The sequence below is a fragment of the Panulirus ornatus genome, chromosome 71 (assembly GCF_036320965.1).
Source record: "Panulirus ornatus isolate Po-2019 chromosome 71, ASM3632096v1, whole genome shotgun sequence".
Classification (NCBI taxonomy): Eukaryota; Metazoa; Arthropoda; class Malacostraca; order Decapoda; family Palinuridae; genus Panulirus; species Panulirus ornatus.
The window spans coordinates 209,033-228,989 of record NC_092294.1 but is presented as its reverse complement, the minus strand read 5'-3'; the positions used below and the strand labels follow the sequence as shown (position 1 = coordinate 228,989).

Below are 19,957 nucleotides of genomic sequence, written 5' to 3'. Positions count from 1 at the left end.
GAACTTGAAGGAAAATATTAATCAAGTTTATTGTGAAACGAATCTATAATGCTGCTTCCAACCACTCTAGCTGATACATTATTCCATGTTAACAATCATATTGAAGATAAAGAACTTCACCTCATCTGAGGTCAAACGTTTGCCCACCAGTTGTGTTCATTACTACGAGTGACATTAGACGTGACGTCATTAGTAGATACATATGTATAACTCATAGTGATTTTTGTTGGTAATACAGACAGTTAGTTTCACTCTATTTCCTATGAACGTAACTTTAAAGTAAAGTAATTACGGTAAAAAGTATCTTCCCGGATGTGTCCAATGAATTTAGAAATGATCAATACGACTCGTGTTGTCTGGGTAGGGTTGGTGAGTGTGAATGTGGACACGTTTCCTCATAATTATGGCAACTCATCTTTGTTGTTAATTCCATCGAAATATGAAATTGATATTTTTTTTTTTTTTATACTTTGTCGCTGTCTCCCGCGTTTGCGAGGTAGCGCAAGGAAACAGACGAAAGAAATGGCCCAACCCCCCCCCCCCCATACACATGTATATACATACGTCCACACACGCAAATATACATACCTACACAGCTTTCCATAGTTTACCCCAGACGCTTTACATGCCTTGATTCAAACCACTGACAGCACGTCAACCCCGGTATACCACATCGCTCCAATTCACTCTATTCCTTGCCCTCCTTTCACCCTCCTGCATGTTCAGGCCCCGATCACACAAAATCTTTTTCACTCAATCTTTCCACCTCCAATTTGGTTACCCTCTTCTCCTTGCTCCCTCCACCTCCGACACATATATCCTCTTGGTCAATCTTTCCTCACTCATCCTCTCCATGTGCCCAAACCACTTCAAAACACCCTCTTCTGCTCTCTCAACCACGCTCTTTTTATTTACACACATCTCGCTTACCCTTACGTTAATCACTCGATCGAACCACCTCACACCACACATTGTCCTCAAACATCTCATTTCCAGCACATCCATCCTCCTGCGCACATCTCTATCCATAGCCCACGCCTCGCAACCATACAACATTGTTGGAACCACTATTCCTTCAAACATACCCATTTTTGCTTTCCGAGATAATGTTCTCGACTTCCACACATTCTTCAAGGCCCCCAAAATTTTCGCCCCCTCCCCCACCCTATGATCCACTTCCGCTTCCATGGTTCCATCCGCTGCCAGATCCACTCCCAGATATCTAAAACACTTCACTTCCTCCAGTTTTTCTCCATTCAAACTCACCTCCCAATTGACTTGACCCTCAACCCTACTGTACCTAATAACCTTGCTCTTATTCACATTTACTCTTAACTTTCTTCTTCCACACACTTTACCAAACTCAGTCACCAGCTTCTGCAGTTTCTCACATGAATCAGCCACCAGCGCTGTATCATCAGCGAACAACAACTGACTCACTTCCCAAGCTCTCTCATCCCCAACAGACTTCATACTTGCCCCTCTTTCCAAAACTCTTGCATTTACCTCCCTAACAACCCCATCCATAAACAAATTAAACAACCATGGAGACATCACACACCCCTGCCGCAAACCTACATTCACTGAGAACCAATCACTTTCCTCTCTTCCTACACGTACACATGCCTTACATCCTCGATAAAAACTTTTCACTGCTTCTAACAACTTGCCTCCCACACCATATATTCTTAATACCTTCCACAGAGCATCTCTATCAACTCTATCATATGCCTTCTCCAGATCCATAAATGCTACATACAAATCCATTTGCTTTTCTAAGTATTTCTCACATACATTCTTCAAAGCAAACACCTGATCCACACATCCTCTACCACTTCTGAAACCACACTGCTCTTCCCCAATCTGATGCTCTGTACATGCCTTCACCCTATCAATCAATACCCTCCCATATAATTTACCAGGAATACTCAACAAACTTATACCTCTGTAATTTGAGCACTCACTCTTATCCCCTTTGCCTTTGTACAATGGTACTATGCACGCATTCCGCCAATCCTCAGGCACCTCACCATGAGTCATACATACATTAAATAACCTTACCAACCAGTCAACAATACAGTCACCCCCTTTTTTTAATAAATTCCACTGCAATACCATCCAAACCTGCTGCCTTGCCGGCTTTCATCTTCCGCAAAGCTTTCACTACCTCTTCTCTGTTTACCAAATCATTTTCCCTAACCCTCTCACTTTGCACACCACCTCGACCAAAACACCCTATATCTGCCACTCTATCATCAAACACATTCAACAAACCTTCAAAATACTCACTCCATCTCCTTCTCACATCACCACTACTTGTTATCACCTCCCCATTTGCGCCCTTCACTGAAGTTCCCATTTGCTCCCTTGTCTTACGCACTTTATTTACCTCCTTCCAGAACATCTTTTTATTCTCCCTAAAATTTAATGATACTCTCTCACCCCAACTCTCATTTGCCCTTTTTTTCACCTCTTGCACCTTTCTCTTGACCTCCTGTCTCTTTCTTTTATACATCTCCCACTCAATTGCATTTTTTTCCCTGCAAAAATCGTCCAAATGCCTCTCTCTTCTCTTTCACTAATACTCTTACTTCTTCATCCCACCACTCACTACCCTTTCTAATCAACCCACCTCCCACTCTTCTCATGCCACAAGCATCTTTTGCGCAATCCATCACTGATTCCCTAAATACATCCCATTCCTCCCCCACTCCCCTTGCTTGATATACAATTCAATATTACAATTTGTCCCAGCATTGGCACGGGGTCTTATCATACGATCATTATGAAATTGGTTCATAGTTAGACCTGCCAAGTCTCCTCAAATATGGAATGTTTCTAGTTGTTGGATTCACCAGGTCTCCATATGACTGGTCTGTACCATGACAGGTCGCTAGGTCTATGCTTGGTACGGGCCCTCACCTCAACCCGGCTCTTTATCTGATCTTGACTAACAGGTAGTTTGTTGTTAGGGAGGCTGGCTGCCTGGCTGGCACAGGGCTTTACAATATGACGGATCTCTTTGTAACAGGTAAACATGCATGTGTATTATTGGAGTGATCAGAATATCTCCTTTATGACCAAACAATTTAATGGTAGTATTTCGTATATCGTCAATGTAATGTTGGTATATTTGAAAACATATGAACAGTCATAAAGCCTGAATCCATAGTATATGTCCAACATTAAAGTTATATACATGTTGACTTTTATCATTACCAGTACAACATTGATGAACTAATGGTCTTCAACCGGTATACACAAGATGAACCATCTGGATTTGTTCATTATTTCTGTTATAAAGACTTAGGTACGTCATCCAAGGTAATGATTAGTATTTTCTTTAAAAGGATCACTTAAACTTGGAGTTAAAAAGATGATAAACTAAAAACCATATGTATATATATAAACATGAAGATATATGTATCTACTTGAGTCAGACGAATGCGTTATATACTTAAGAATGTGACTGACAACTTATAGAATAAGGTACAAACATTATGGTTAATGTGATAAATGATTTATAATAAATATGTACAGTGTTGCATTTAATTGTTTGTTAAGAATCAAGGCCTTTTAGCCAGTAAAAATGATAAGAAATTGAAAAAGGTGTTGAAAGCATAATAATCATAAGCCCCAAAATATATTATCCTCTGGATATCTAAAATAAAATCCAACGCAAAATAACTAGGTTAAGACAGTATTCACTCAGCATTTAAGAAAATATGTACTTTCCCTCTCCTTATCTCCTATCATTATTTCTTATGTTTACTTCCAACAAATGTCTCGTATATCATATAAAAATTCGTTATAGGTATTAGGTGAATATTGTCCAGCGACGCGTTGTATAACTCTGTTGTCAAAGTTCATCCATGGAGTAGATCATATATTACAAAGCTGTGTCTCTCCACACAGATGTTACACGTCCCAGGTTAAGATATTACCTTGATATGGCGTTTATCTAACATAGATATGTCTTCTATAAAGATCTGTAAACACGTTCTCCTGCGGGTCGATACCTAACGCTTTCGTATTAATCATTTGTAAGTGACCAAGCATTACAAAGCTGTGTCACTTCCCACACTCGGTTTCATTAATCATTCTAACTATATTTGTTTCATCATTGATTTGATCCTTACAATAGATATTTATATTTGTAATTTTCTTTATCATATCATTAGTCAGTTGAAGTGCACAATACGCTTGTCAACCTGGCCAGTCTACTGTTTTGGTCATGAGATATTATTCACAAGGTGTAACAGGACTCCATCCGTCAGCTGTGTCACCACCAGTGACAAGTCGTCCTTAGCAAGGCTGTGTCATCCTCAAAGGACGGAGAGAAATAGTACAGTCTCGTCGGAAATGTTCTTGCTTAAAGATGTTTACCTTCCCCTGCTCCTGTGTAGAGTGCAGCAGCCACGAAGGAGTAGGAGCGCCATCAAAGGTGTGCTGGTGATGTGTGGTAATAATGAAAATACTGTTCACACCATCAACAACAACCATTTCTCAGGTTTGTCTGTCCTACTTGTCGTCGCTGCACGTAACTCTGTCATTACATATGTCTTCCTTGAACGTACATCTTCCTATATCTCACTGTCCCAACTATTTAGACAATAATATGTTGAAAGGATTGTTAGGTGACTTTAAAGTGAAGCATATAAAGGATTAGTGACCTAATGACCTTCTATAGGTCGCTCTCCGTTAGAATGCACCATTCGTCTTACGAACAGGGTGAGAGCGTGTACGGTCTCAGAATCATCTTGAACCTCTGGGAAAACTGTTCAAGATGATTCGATTGATGGTTATAACATGACACTAACTGCAGGTATGACCCTTGCAATCAACAGGGGTGAAAACCTTACTTATATGGGCCAAGTATTTAGTGAGCATGTGTATGACCTTACAAATATCCTCAACACGTGAAGGTGTTCAAGTATTTTTGGTTGAGGATCATGACTAACTTGTTGACTTTATTAACCCTGGCAGTGGATGAGCCACAAGCCCAAATAACCAACCAACCTGGCGATTATTTTAGATGTCTTGCTTGAGTGACAACGTAGCACCTAGGTTGAGCCCAAGAACTTGTTACCCTCCTCCTTTCAGTCTGTTTTTCTATCTCTTCTTCACAACACTCCCGAGAACCCTGCAGCAAACTCCACCACACTACCCTTCCTCCCAAACCCTTCCCTCTACGTCGTCAGTAATCAAGTCAGACATTCATAGCTTCATATGCAGCTACCTGCTGGACCTGGACGATCATTTTATGTTGAACTTATGGTTCACATTCTGGCTTCATGATCACAAGCTGATAGCCCTTAAATCCAACAACATATATACATCCTGTTATACAACTGATGTTACTGTCTGACGTATGTATGGTGCGGCTTGATGACCTTACCTGCTGATGGTCATTAAGTCAAAAATGTTATCATGTTGCAAATATCGTGATTTGTATGTTTTGTTGTGTGGCACAGTTTCTGGTGTAGATATCTTTAATAACCTTTGCCGGTTACTATCCAGTATAGTGAACGATAGACAGAATTACGCGTTACAGACTCCGTATGATAAAGACCTGACGAATCTCGAAACAACAAATTATTTGTTGGGTAAGATCAGAGAACGAGTCGTCCAGTGGTAGAACATAAACCTACAACATGTAACAACAACAACAACAACAACAACAACAACAACAACAACAACAGCAACAAACAACTGTTATGTGAAGATCTAGTTATTCAAAGTGAGATGATCACAAGGAAGTTAGGGATATAGAAGAGTAGGAGTGAAGTATAACCTGGAGGCCCAGCCACCGTGGCTGGTGCTATATAGAGCAGTGAGGGCTAACACCATATCTTAACCCCTGGTGATGTGTGAGCTTATAAACACTGGTGGTATTTATGGCGGCCACCAGGAAGTAATGTTCACCAGGTATTGCTCTGCTCTACACTGATCCAACAACTACAAGGATAATGTTGTTATAACCTTCTTGATCATGCTGGTTATAGAAGTATTATAGATACATGTTGGTGACACAAGGATAATGTTGTTATAACCTTCTTGATCATGCTGGTTATAGAAGTATTATAGATACATGATGGTGACACAAGGATAATGTTGTTATAACCTTCTTGATCATGCTGGTTATAGAAGTATTATAGATACATGTTGGTGACACAAGGATAATGTTGTTATAACCTTCTTGATCATGCTGGTTATAGAAGTATTATAGATACATGATGGTGACACAAGACATCATAATGATGGTTTCCTCTGGAGTCAACAAGTTATCAACTACATACATAATATCAGTCGTAACAACACTATGTATGTAGTCGTGATTACCGTAACATGTGAGTGGCAAGATTGGATGACGTAACGTAACAATATCAGACTTCATCATTCTCAATAGTTCAGGTGGATCATGTAATATTTGACGTTGCTTCATGTTTTATCAGATGATAAAATGATGGCTGGTCTAATGACCTTCACAAGTCAGTGGTCATTAAATCCCACACAGCAACCAACCACTCAGGATGACCAGGAGGGAGCCACCTGGTGCAGACCAAGTGTACCAGCCTGGTGGAGAGGGTCAACTGCTCCACCTCAGGATAAGAGCTGCTCAAGTTCTGTAGTGAGGGACACTCCAAGTGGCATGTGAAACTACCAGTCTTAGTTATAAACTACCGCCAGCCCACCCGGCCGGTGGGTGGCTGTGGCCAACATGAACCCAGGGACTACACACACACACACACACACACACACACACACCGCCCACTGACCTGACCACCGGCCGGTGGGTGGCTGTGGCCAACATGAACCCAGGGGCTACACACACACACACACACACACACACACCGCCCACTGACCTGACCACCGGCCGGTGGGTGGCTGTGGCCAACATGAACCCAGGGGCTACACAAACACACACACACACACACACACACCGCCCACTGACCTGACCACCACCACTGTGACCTGACCACGTGTGGCATGTAGCTCATCCTTGGACAACATTAATCAAATACCTAGACAGAATTTTTATGTTACATAAAAGACATTTCTTGATAGTAAACATAAGAAATGATGACGAAAGATAAGGGACGCTATTAGAGGTAAATATTTTATTAAAATATGAAATACTCTTCCTCAAACTAGCTCCCTGTACTGTATTTTATTTTACATACCCAGAGGAAAATATATTGTATGGTTAATCACTATAAAGGTTCATGTTTAACAGGTTTTCTATTTCTGATAGTATTTCACTGATTCAGGTTTAAGAACCTTGGTTCTGAACAACCATTATAATGCAACACAATACATATTTACCATAAATAAATCATTTATCACAATAACCATTATGTTTGGACCAGATTCTTTAAGTCTTCAATCACGTTTGTTAATATATAAGGAATTTTACCGCCACATTTCAATACATAACATATATCTACACGTGTGTAAATATATGTATATGTTTTTATAAATTTTTCTTTGGCATTTATAATCAAGGTGTAAGATATCCGTCTGAAGTAAATACTAGATGATATTATATGTTATGTGTGTGTGTGTGTGTGTGTGTGTGTGTGTGTGTGAGCGCACACAGGAGTGAAAACATATTTTACACTTACAAGGTTAAGAGACGAGGCAACACGAGTGTACAAATCCTTCCTCAAAAGACTCACGTGATAATGATTAAAGTAGTACACACACACACACACACACACACACACACACACACACACACACACACAGAGCAGCGCCAGGCTGGAGGCGGGGCATCGTGACGTCACAGGCAAGTCCCTCCCCCCGCCAGATCCAAACATGTGTTGTGTCTGGTGATGGCGGTTCAAGATTTCCCACATTTATATTGATCTTTATATTATCATCCACTCCCAAAGTCACCTGGCATTCTTGTGTTTCAACAACAGACGTGATATATGCAACACCAGGCAAACATTGTACCATTATCTGATAGGTTAATTGGTGCAGAATCAAGAACCAGTGAATTTCATCGCCGCCATAAGTAAGTAAGGAAGGTGACTTTAATGATGATAAATACGACCTGGTATGGCTGTGTCTACACACTACCGCCATCTGCTCAACATTGTACATACCAGCCTTTAAACTGTGACATTCAACCACAAGGTTTAAGGTCGCTCATGAAACGCGAACTTAAAATCTATCCATTTAAATCTACCATTCATCAATAAACATTTAAACACCCTTCATTTGAACGTAAACCTTCCAGCTACGGTATTTTACCAGAGTCCTTTAAGATACGTCATATAAACACAAAATTTGAATGTACGTTAAGCTTGTGCAAACCATCATTGAATCTCAAACTTTTGAATTAGAATTGTAATGAAATTGCGAACTTTTAACTCTGTCAAATTACAGCTATTGTACAAAATGATTTACTTAATTGACAAATTTTAATGTCAGTTAATTTAACGATATCCTTTGTGGTTCATCTTTGAAACACAAATCTGTAAACTTTGTCTCTAGAACTGAACACAACCATTACGTTTCATAACTGGAATGGAAATTTAAATAATCTATCAAAATTCGTCATATAACGCGAACTTTTAAATCCTTCCATTCAGTTGGGCCGTTACTTGCCTGGCTCCTGCCATTCATAATATGTCCTTTTATATTGTATGTTGACTACGCTCTCATTCATTCGTCATTTGGATCGTCTCACTGATATTCCATTCATAAACTTCATTCCTAAAGCTTATTTTTGACCGCCATGTTGCTTTAAGGTTCATAATTCTTTGTGTATTTAATGATAGAAGATTCAATGATATTTCTCGTGATATTGGAATTAGAGTTAATAATGCCATCTCAGTTTTTAACTCTAACTCAAGTACCACGAAAAATATAATTGAATCTTCTATTACTGAATACACAAAGAATTATAATCTTAATATTAGTGATGGTCTATACAAATTGGATAACTTTAATGGTGATAAAATTTGTAAACAATTCACCTTCTTGTCCACATAATAAGTTTATGATACGCTTGTTGTCTGTCTTGGACAATCACATGTTTACCATATGGCGTCCTAGCTACGTTTCTTCGTTGTATATCAACTGACTGTTATATTTCTCTCTTGTGTCTCCCCTGATGATGTGAGTTTTACACGAAAGTGCACTTGGGAACTTATCGTGTTTATTTTCCCTGTGAACTCATAAGAATATACTTGATCACGTGCAAAATTGTGATCCTTTTCAACATATATATATATATATATATATATATATATATATATATATATATATATATATATATATATATATATATATATATATATATATATATGTATATTTCTTTCTTTCATACTATTCGCCATTTCCCGCATTAGCGAGGTAGCGTTGAGAACAGAGGACTGGGCCCTTGAGGGAATATCCTCACCTGGGCCCCTTCTCTGTTCCCTCTTTTGGAAAATTAAAAAAAAAAAGTGAGGGGAGGATTTCCAGCCCCCCGCTCCCGCCCCTTTTAGTCGCCTTCTACGACACGCAGGGAATACGTGGGAAGTATTCTTTCTCCCCTATCCCCAGGGATATATATATATATATATATATATATATATATATATATATATATATATATATATATATTTTTTTTTTTTTTTTCATACTATTCGCTATTTCCCGCGATAGCGAGGTAGCGTTAAGAACAGAGGACTGGGCCTTTGAGGGAATATCCTCACCTGGACCTCTTCTCTGTTCCTTCTTTTGGAAAATTAAAAAAAAAAAAAAAACGAGAGGGGAGGATTTCCAGCCCCCCGCTCCCTTCCCTTTTAGTCGCCTTCTACGACACGCAGGGAATACGTAGGAAGTATTCTTTCTCCCCTATCCCCAGGGAAATATATATATATATATATATATATATATATATATATATATATATATATATATATATATATATATATATATATATATCCTTCAATATGTTTACTTTCGATAATGAGGAACAGAAGAAGGAGCCAAACAAGTAAATTTCGTCAAAGACATCTCTCTTTTCTTAACGCTGCCTCGCAAAGATTTTCATTAATTCAAATTGAAGAAACAGACGTATTTTTCTATTGTCTGGTTAGCTCAGTGGTAGAGCGTGAGTCTCACACACTCAAGGTCGTGGGTTCGAGACCCACACAAGACATATTTTTTGTCTTTATCTTTTTTCATTTTGTCCGCATCACATGTGTGCAACATTCAGTATGTTCGTCCAACGTTATAGTGAAGGTCTTCACAATAAATTGAGGTTTTCGACCTTATCTGAAAGGGTCAGGTCCACCAAGACGTCCTTGAAATCTTCCAGAAGCTTCTGGCGATCCTCCTCCAACTGCTGGGCACATCAGAGTTAACATGGGCCGGACATCGGTTGTGGAACGACTTAATCTGCTTCCGGTAGTTAGCAGGGATGATAATGAGGGCTCTGACCTCATACCAGGTCAGCTTAGTTCCAGTCTATTGCTTAGTTCCAGTCTATTGCTTAGTTCCAGTCTATTGCTTAGTTCCAGTCTATTGCTTAGTTCCAGTCTATTGCTTAGTTCCAGTCTATTGCTTAGTTCCAGTCTATTGCTTAGTTCCAGTCTATTGCTTAGTTCCAGTCTATTGCTTAGTTCCAGTCTATTGTTTAGTTCCAGTCTATTGCTTAGTTCCAGTCTATTGCTTAGTTCCAGTCTATTGCTTAGTTCCAGTCTATGGCTTAGTTCCAGTCTATTGTTTAGTTGCAGTCTATTGCTTAGTTCCAGTCTATTGCTTAGTTCCAGTCTATTGCTTAGTTCCAGTCTATTGCTTAGTTCCAGTCTATTGCAACGAAAATAAAAAAGTAAAACTCATTTCTTTGTGGAAAATTGAGAGGAAAACACGACAGCAACATGGAGATTTACCCTGTGGTTATTTTGCCGGCAAGTCGGCAACGGTCGGTCAAACAGTATTTTGCCGTGGTAATCTCAGTACTTCATATAATACTATGTCACAAATTATGTTCTTGGGGGCGTAGCTCAGTGGTAGAGCACTCGCTTGGCATGCGAGAGGTCCCGGGTTCAAACCCCGGCGCCTCCATTTTTTATTTGGGAAATTCATTGTTTTCAGTCTTGTGTGTATATATATATATATATATATATATATATATATATATATATATATATATATATATATATATATATATATATATATATATATGTATATATATATATATATATATATATATATATATATATATATATATATATATATATATATATATCGTTCGATCAGTCAAGTTAAGCAACGTTGGGTCTGGTCAGTACTTGGATGGGTGACCGTCTGGGAACACCAGATGCTGTTATCCCTGGGGATAGGGAAGAAAGTATACTTGCCACGTATTCCCTGCGTGGCGTACAAGGCGACTAAAAGGGTAGGGAGCAGAAGGCCGGAAATCCTTTACTCTCATTTTCAATTTTTCAAAAGACGGAAAAGAGAAGACATAAAGATATTGTAAAAATGTAACTAATATAAGATATAAGAATGAATGGAAGATACGGATGTAGCTGAAACAAGGAGTAATGAAGATTAAGGTGCAATGAAAATTATTCTGTAGTGAAGATAAATGTATATGTTAAAATTTTGTATTGAACATCAAGAAGTAATGATAATGATGAGAGTGTAGTGAAGATGAGGGTTTAGTTAGGGAGTAGTGACAATTGCCTTTACAATGATAATAAGGGAGTAACACAATGAGGAACACAAACTTTACAAAGCTACGTTCAAGTCAGAATTTGAACCAAGTTCGGTAAACAGAAAGATGATGTTAAGATGAGAGTGTAGTGAGGAAGAGTATAGTGATGATAAGGATATTGTCAAGATAGCTTGTACTGAAGGAAAGAATGTAGTGAATATACGAATGTAGTAGAGATAAGGGTTGTAAAAGAGTAAAGCATATATGAAATGATTATGTAGTGAAGATAAAAATCATTTTTAGTGAACATTAGAGAGTACAATGGTGATGGTATGGTAGAAGTAACTGTGTAGTGAAGAAGAGGGTATAGTGAAGATATAATTTAGTGTAATGGATCATACATTACAAAGTTGTGTCTATCCACACAAGTGTTACACGTCCCAGGTAAAGATATATTCCAGAGATAGTGTATATCTAACATATATATGTGTTTTATAGATATTTATAAAAAGTTTTCGTGAGGGACAATACCTAAGACTTTCGTATTAAAGTTGATCAGTTGTAAGTGATCAAGCATTACAAAGGTGTGTCCATTGCCACAGGTGCTACTGATCCCAGGTAAAGGTATTTTACAATTTTTGTTTCCTTAACCCTTCTAGTTATCAATGCTTCATCTCTGGCTTGATCCTTGCAAGTGACATTTATGTGTGTAATTCTCTTTATTCTTATCATATAATCAGTCAGTTGAGGTGCAGAACACGCTTTTCTTCCTGGTCACACCACTCTGTCACATTCAGAAGGTGTTACCGGGCTCAACCCGTACGTCGTTACACCAGGAATGACAAGTAACCTTGGGGAAAGGCTGTATCATCGACCAGGGAAGGGAAGAAATAGCACAGTCTCATCGAAAACCTTTTTGCTTCATAGATATGTGCCATCATCCCCTGCTCCTGTGTGGAGTGCAGCAGCCACCAAGGTGTAGGAGCGCCATCAAAGGTGTGCTGGTGATGTGTGGTAATAATAATACGAAGGTGTAGGAGCGCCATCAAAGGTGTGCTGGTGATGTGTGGTAATAATAATACGAAGGTGTAGGAGCGCCATCAAAGGTGTGCTGGTGATGTGTGGTAATAATAATACGAAGGTGTAGGAGCGCCATCAAAGGTGTGCTGGTGATGTGTGGTAATAATAATACGAAGGTGTAGGAGTGTCATCAAAGGTGTGCTGGTGATGTGTGGTAATAATAATACGAAGGTGTAGGAGTGTCATCAAAGGTGTGCTGGTGATGTGTGGTAATAATAATACGAAGGTGTAGGAGCGCCATCAAAGGTGTGCTGGTGATGTGTGGTAATAATAATAATACTGTTCACACCATCACCTGGGCTGAGACTCAGGACCTGTTACCCTCCTCCTGAGAAGGACTATTTTTGTGTCCCTACTCATCACACTCTCGACCTTCTTACTATCTTCAAACGATCGGAAATAAAGGCAGATCGTAACTCCGTTAATGAGGTAATAAATTCCCTACGATGAAAAGATATTGTGTTTAGGATTATGAAGAGCAAGGAATAGACCCAGATGAGCCAGTGTCCGGGCGTGGCCACTCCTCCATATTGTGTCCCCGGTAGCCACTTGGCCAGCACTACTGTGTGTCGACTCCCTATTGGTGGACCGCTGCTGCTTGCGATTTATGATTGGTCCTCTGCGGCCCAATGGTTTCTTTGCTACACCTCCGCGGCAGTTGATTGGTCATCGATTGTGAGGATGGAATCAGGGATGAAACATGTATAACTAGAAAGGTTAAAGATACAAAGATGGTGAAATACCTTGACCCGGGATCAGTAGCACCTGTGGCAATGGACACACCTTTGTAATGCTTGATCACTTACAACTGATCAACTTTAATACGAAAGTCTTAGGTATTGTCCCTCAGGAAAACTTTTTATAAATATTTATAAAACACATATATATGTTAGATATACACTATCTCTAGAATATATCTTTACCTGGGACGTGTAACACTTGTGTGGATAGACACATTTTGTAATGCATGATCCATTACACGAAATGAACTTCACTAACGAAGAGTTATACAACGCGTTGTTGGAAAACATTAATCAAATACCTATACATATCATTTATGATAGTAAAAGACATTGTTGATAGTAAACATAAGAAATGATGATGAAAGATAAAGTACGTAGAGGTAAATCTTTTGGTAAAATATGAAATACTCCTGCCTTAAACTAACGTCTTGTTTTGGATTTATTTCTTAGATACCCACATGATAATGCGTTCTGTTCTTTATAGTCACAAATTTTTATGTTTCTAACACGTTTTTTATCATTTCTTATATAATCTTAAGGATTCAGGCTTAAAGATCTTGGTACTGAACAACCATTATAATGCAACACAATACATATTCATCATAAACAAATCAGTTATCACAATAACCATTATGTTTGTACCAGATTCTTTAAGTCCTCAGTCACGTTTGTTAATATATAAGAGATTTTTCCGCCACTGACAAATGGCTCCGTGGTGTAGTGGTTAGCACATCTGCCTCATAAACAGTTCGTCCGGGTTCGATTCCCGGCGGGGCCTTTGTTTTCAGTATTTTTTTTGTGATCGTAAATAATCGTAGGTAGGTTCTCTCTCTCTCTCTCTCTCTCTCTCTCTCTCTCTCTCTCTCTCTCTCTCTCTCTCTCTCTCTCTCTCTCTCTCTCTCTCTCTCTCTCTCTCTCTCTCTCAGCCAAGAGGCAAGTTGATATGTGCTGGGTGGGTGGGTGGGTGGGTGGGTGGGTGGGGTGCAGAGTGGCTCGCCGTCATATGGCAAGAACTTCATCGCTCTCACTCAGTCACGCAATCTACATTCATAGTGGCTGGCTGGGGAGAGAGAGAGAGAGAGAGAGAGAGAGAGAGAGAGAGAGAGAGAGAGAGAGAGAGAGAGAGAGAGAGAGAGAGAGGAGTTCTGGCTTAAGAGTTCATCTAACGAGATTTTGCCAAAAGGCAGGGCAAGCGCGTAACGCTCTCCGCAGAAAGATATATTGTCACGAAGAAAAAGATCAAAGTGGTGGGAGTAAGGTGTTGTGATGTGTTATGTCTGGGAAGGAGAGGTTGTATGTTTGTGGAGTGAGAGCCAGCAGACAACGTCTGGGTGAGACAGGAAGGTAAGAAAGCTGCCTGAGTCAGAGGAGTGGTAATTAACAGCCACTAAAATGCCACGTGGTGCCTGGAAACTGTAGTGACGTAAGTGACATGGGGGCCTGCATGGGTCTGCTGGTGGTGGCGGGGTTGTCGTCAGAGACCAAATATAAATGTTGATGTTGCATGACATTAAGGTGAGGCTGTTGTGTGGTGTGGCGGGAAAGGTAGTATAATATTGGAAGCTGGTAATGTGGTATCGTACTCAGGCATGAAGCTCTGAAAGATCTGTGTGGCTGAACACGACGGCGCGACCTTCAGGTATTATGATGGCCTGACCTTTGACCTGACCATTAAGGTTATACGTGCATGTATGTACGTAAGCGTAAGTATGTTTTCCTTTGTCATTATGTGTTTACAGTATACATTTGACCAGCTGGTGATCTCAATGGTGTCTGTGCTAAGGCCTGGCGTAAACATTTGGACCTACCAGCATAAAAGAAAGTTGTGGAGGCAAGTGTAGAGAAGGAAATTCTTGTGAATATTTCATGTGTGCTTCCATCATGCAGACCACAGTGTTGTTGGGTCAGGCTGGAGGTTTGGAGTGGCAAAGGAGAGACTGGACTTGACTTGTGTAAGGGAACGAGAGACTGACGTGGTACCATGATTAAGATATTAGTATGTAATTACTCATCTTTCTCTTCCCTTGAAGAAATGTTTCTCCTTTGTAAGGTGCCAGTGTCTAGAATTTAGATTTTTGACTTGCCTGCCAGTTTGCATCTATATAAACTTCATATTTAAGTTCAAGATGGTGATCAATACAGCTGCACCCTGAGCCACCGACTCTCGCTCCACTTACAAGAAGGTGGAATCAAACATCATCATGAACAAAAGCATGGAACGAGACTAACGAGGGAGATTATAATGAATAACATCAAAATCATTACTAGTTGTAGTGATCGCAGGAGACTACACAGATTAGAAGCCATTCACATAAGAGAGGAAGCCCCGGTCATCCACATCCAGACAAACATGACCACACACATATAGCTCTTTGATGGCCCATCAATAAGACGTAGAGCTAATACAGTGCCATATCTCCGATATGTGATTAATTACTGTGTTGTTACAAACATTCCATTATACAAAGGAATGTAAAGGTATTCATACAGCAGTGGACCACTGGGTCACTTCGAGGTTGATGGTGATAGTGGAAGATATCAGGAACTCACACATTAGTGTAGTGGAAGATATCAGAAACTCACACATTACTGTAGTGGAAGACATACAGATAATCTAAAGATAAACCTGTATATTGTCAGTGTGACTAATGATGAGACGCAAATAATGTTAATCTTGAACTTGAAGGAAAATATTTATCAAGTTTATTGTGAAACGTATCTATAATGCTGCTTCCAACCACTCTAACTGGTAAGTTATTTCATGTTAACAATCATATTGAAGATAAAGTACTTCACCTCATCTGAGGTCAAACGTTTGCCCACCAGTTTGTGTTCATTACTACGAGTGACATCAGACGTGACGTCATTAGTAGATAGAAATCTATACCGCATAGTAATTTTTGTTGGTTATAGAGACAGTTAGTTTCGCTCTATTTCCTATGAACTTAATTCTAAAGTAAAGTACACACGGTAAAAAAGTATCTTCCCGGGCGTGTCCGATGAATTTAGAAATGATCAATACGACTCGTGTTGTCTGGGTAGGGTTGGTGAGTGTGAATGTAGACATGTTTCCTCATAATTAAGGCAACTCATATATACAATTCAGTATTACAATTTGTCCCTGTATTGGTACGGGGTCTTATCATACGATCATGATGGAATTGGTTCATAGTTAGACCTGCCAAGTCTCCTCAAATATGGAATGTTTCTAATTGTTGTATTCACCAGGTCTCCATATGAGTGGTCTGTACCATGACAGGTCTATGCTAGGTCTATGCTTGGTACGGGCACTCACCTCAACCCGGCTCTTTATCTGATCTTGACTAACAGGTAGTTTGTTGTTAGGGAGGCTGGCAGCCTGGCTGGCACAGGGCTTTACAATATGACGGATCTCTTTGTACCAGGTAAACATGCATGTGTATTATTGAAGTGATCAGAATATCTCCTTTATGACCAAACAATTTAATGGTAGTATTTCGTATATGGTCAATGTAATGTTGGTATATTTGAAAACATATGAACAGTCATAAAGCCTGAATCCATAGTATATGTCCAACATTAAAGTTATATACATGTTGACTTTTATCATTACCAGTACAACATTGATGAACTAATGGTCTTCAACCTGTATACACAACCTCAACAATCAGGATTTGTTCATTATTTCTGTTATAAAGACTCAGGTACGTCATCCAAGGTAATGATTAGTATTTTCTTTAGAAGGATCACTTAAACTTTGGAACAAAAAGATAATAAATCAAGAACCATATGTATATATATAAACATGGAGATATATGTATCTACTTGAGTCAGACGAATGTGTTATATACTTAAGAATGTGACTGACAACTTAAAGAATAAGGTACAAAACAGTATGGTTGATGTGATAAGTAATTTATAATAAACATGTAGAGTGTTGCGTTTAAGTGGTTCTTAAGAACCAAGGCCTTTTAGCCAGTAAAGATGATAAGAAATTGAAAAAAGGTGTTAAAAGCATTATGATTATTTTTTTTTTTTTTTTTATACTTTGTCGCTGTCTCCCGCGTTTGCGAGGTAGCGCAAGGAAACAGACGAAAGAAATGGCCCAACCCCCCCCATACACATGTACATACACACGTCCACACACGCAGATATACATACCTACACAGCTTTCCATGGTTTACCCCAGACGCTTCACATGCCCTGATTCAATCCACTGACAGCACGTCAACCCCTGTATACCACATCGCTCCAATTCACTCTATTCCTTGCCCTCCTTTCACCCTCCTGCATGTTCAGGCCCCGATCACACAAAATCCTTTTCACTCCATCTTTCCACCTCCAATTTGGTCTCCCTCTTCTCCTCGTTCCCTCCACCTCCGACACATATATCCTCTTGGTCAATCTTTCCTCACTCATTCTCTCCATGTGCCCAAACCATTTCAAAACACCCTCTTCTGCTCTGTCAACCACGCTCTTTTTATTTCCACACATCTCTCTTACCCTTACGTTACTTACTCGATCAAACCACCTCACACCACACATTGTCCTCAAACATCTCATTTCCAGCACATCCATCCTCCTACGCACAACTCTATCCATAGCCCACGCCTCGCAACCATACAACATTGTTGGAACTACTATTCCTTCAAACATACCCATTTTTGCTTTCCGGGATAATGTTCTCGACTTCCACACATTTTTCAAGGCTCCCAAAATTTTCGCCCCCTCCCCCACCCTATGATCCACTTCCGCTTCCATGGTTCCATCCGCTGACAGATCCACTCCCAGATATCTAAAACACTTCACTTCCTCCAGCCTCTCACCATTCAAACTCACCTCCCAATTGACTTGACCCTCAACCCTACTGTACCTAATAACCTTGCTCTTATTGACATTTACTCTTAACTTTCTTCTTCCACACACTTTACCAAACTCCGTCACCAGCTTCTGCAGTTTCTCACATGAATCCGCCACCAGCGCTGTATCATCAGCGAACAATAACTGACTCACTTCCCAAGCTCTCTCATCCCCAACAGACTTCATACTTGCCCCTCTTTCCAAAACTCTTGCATTTACCTCCCTAACAACCCCATCCATAAACAAATTAAACAACCATGGAGACATCACACACCCCTGCCGCAAACCTACATTCACTGAGAACCAATCACTTTCCTCTCTTCCTACACGTACACATGCCTTACATCCTCGATAAAAACTTTTCACTGCTTCTAACAACTTGCCTCCCACACCATATATTCTTAATACCTTCCACTGAGCATCTCTATCAACTCTATCATATGCCTTCTCCAGATCCATAAATGCTACATACAAATCCATTTGCTTTTCTAAGTATTTCTCACATACATTCTTCAAAGCAAACACCTGATCCACACATCCTCTACCACTTCTGAAACCACACTGCTCTTCCCCAATCTGATGCTCTGTACATGCCTTCACCCTCTCAATCAATACCCTCCCATATAATTTACCAGGAATACTCAACAAACTTATACCTCTGTAATTTGAGCACTCACTCTTATCCCCTTTGCCTTTGTACAATGGCACTATGCAAGCATTCCGCCAATCCTCAGGCACCTCACCATGAGTCATACATACATTAAATAACCTTACCAACCAGTCAACAATACAGTCACCCCCTTTTTTAATAAATTCCACTGCAATACCATCCAAACCTGCTGCCTTGCCGGCTTTCATCTTCCGCAAAGCTTTTACTACCTCTTCTCTGTTTACCAAATCATTTTCCCTAACCCTCTCACTTTGCACACCACCTCGACCCAAACACCCTATATCTGCCACTCTGTCATCAGACACATTCAACAAACCTTCAAAATACTCATTCCATCTCCTTCTCACATCACCACTACTTGTTATCACCTCCCCATTTACGCCCTTCACTGAAGTTCCCATTTGCTCCCTTGTCTTACGCACCCTATTTACCTCCTTCCAGAACATCTTTTTATTTTCCCTAAAATTTACTGATAGTCTCTCACCCCAACTCTCATTTGCCCTTTTTTTCACCTCTTGCACCTTTCTCTTGACCTCCTGTCTCTTTCTTTTATACTTCTCCCACTCAATTGCATTTTTTCCCTGCAAAAATCGTCCAAATGCCTCTCTCTTCTCTTTCACTAATACTCTTACTTCTTCATCCCACCACTCACTACCCTTTCTAAACAGCCCACCTCCCACTTTTCTCATGCCACAAGCATCTTCTGCGCAATCCATCACTGATTCCCTAAATACATCCCATTCCTCCCCCACTCCCCTTACTTCCATTGTTCTCACCTTTTTCCATTCTGTACACAGTCTCTCCTGATACTTCTTCACACAGGTCTCCTTCCCAAGCTCACTTACTCTCACCACCTTCTTCACCCCAACATTCACTCTTCTTTTCTGAAAACCCATACTAATCTTCACCTTAGCCTCCACAAGATAATGATCAGACATCCCTCCAGTTGCACCTCTCAGCACA

General features: G+C 39.9%; 1 non-coding gene across 1 annotated transcript; it reads left to right on the top strand.

Moving 5' to 3' along the window:
- Positions 1–10,995: 10,995 nt before the first annotated feature.
- Positions 10,996–11,067, top strand: TRNAA-GGC (transfer RNA alanine (anticodon GGC)). Its single transcript has one exon. It is a non-coding gene; the product is annotated as a tRNA-Ala (tRNA).
- The last annotated feature ends 8,890 nt before the right edge of the window (positions 11,068–19,957 follow it).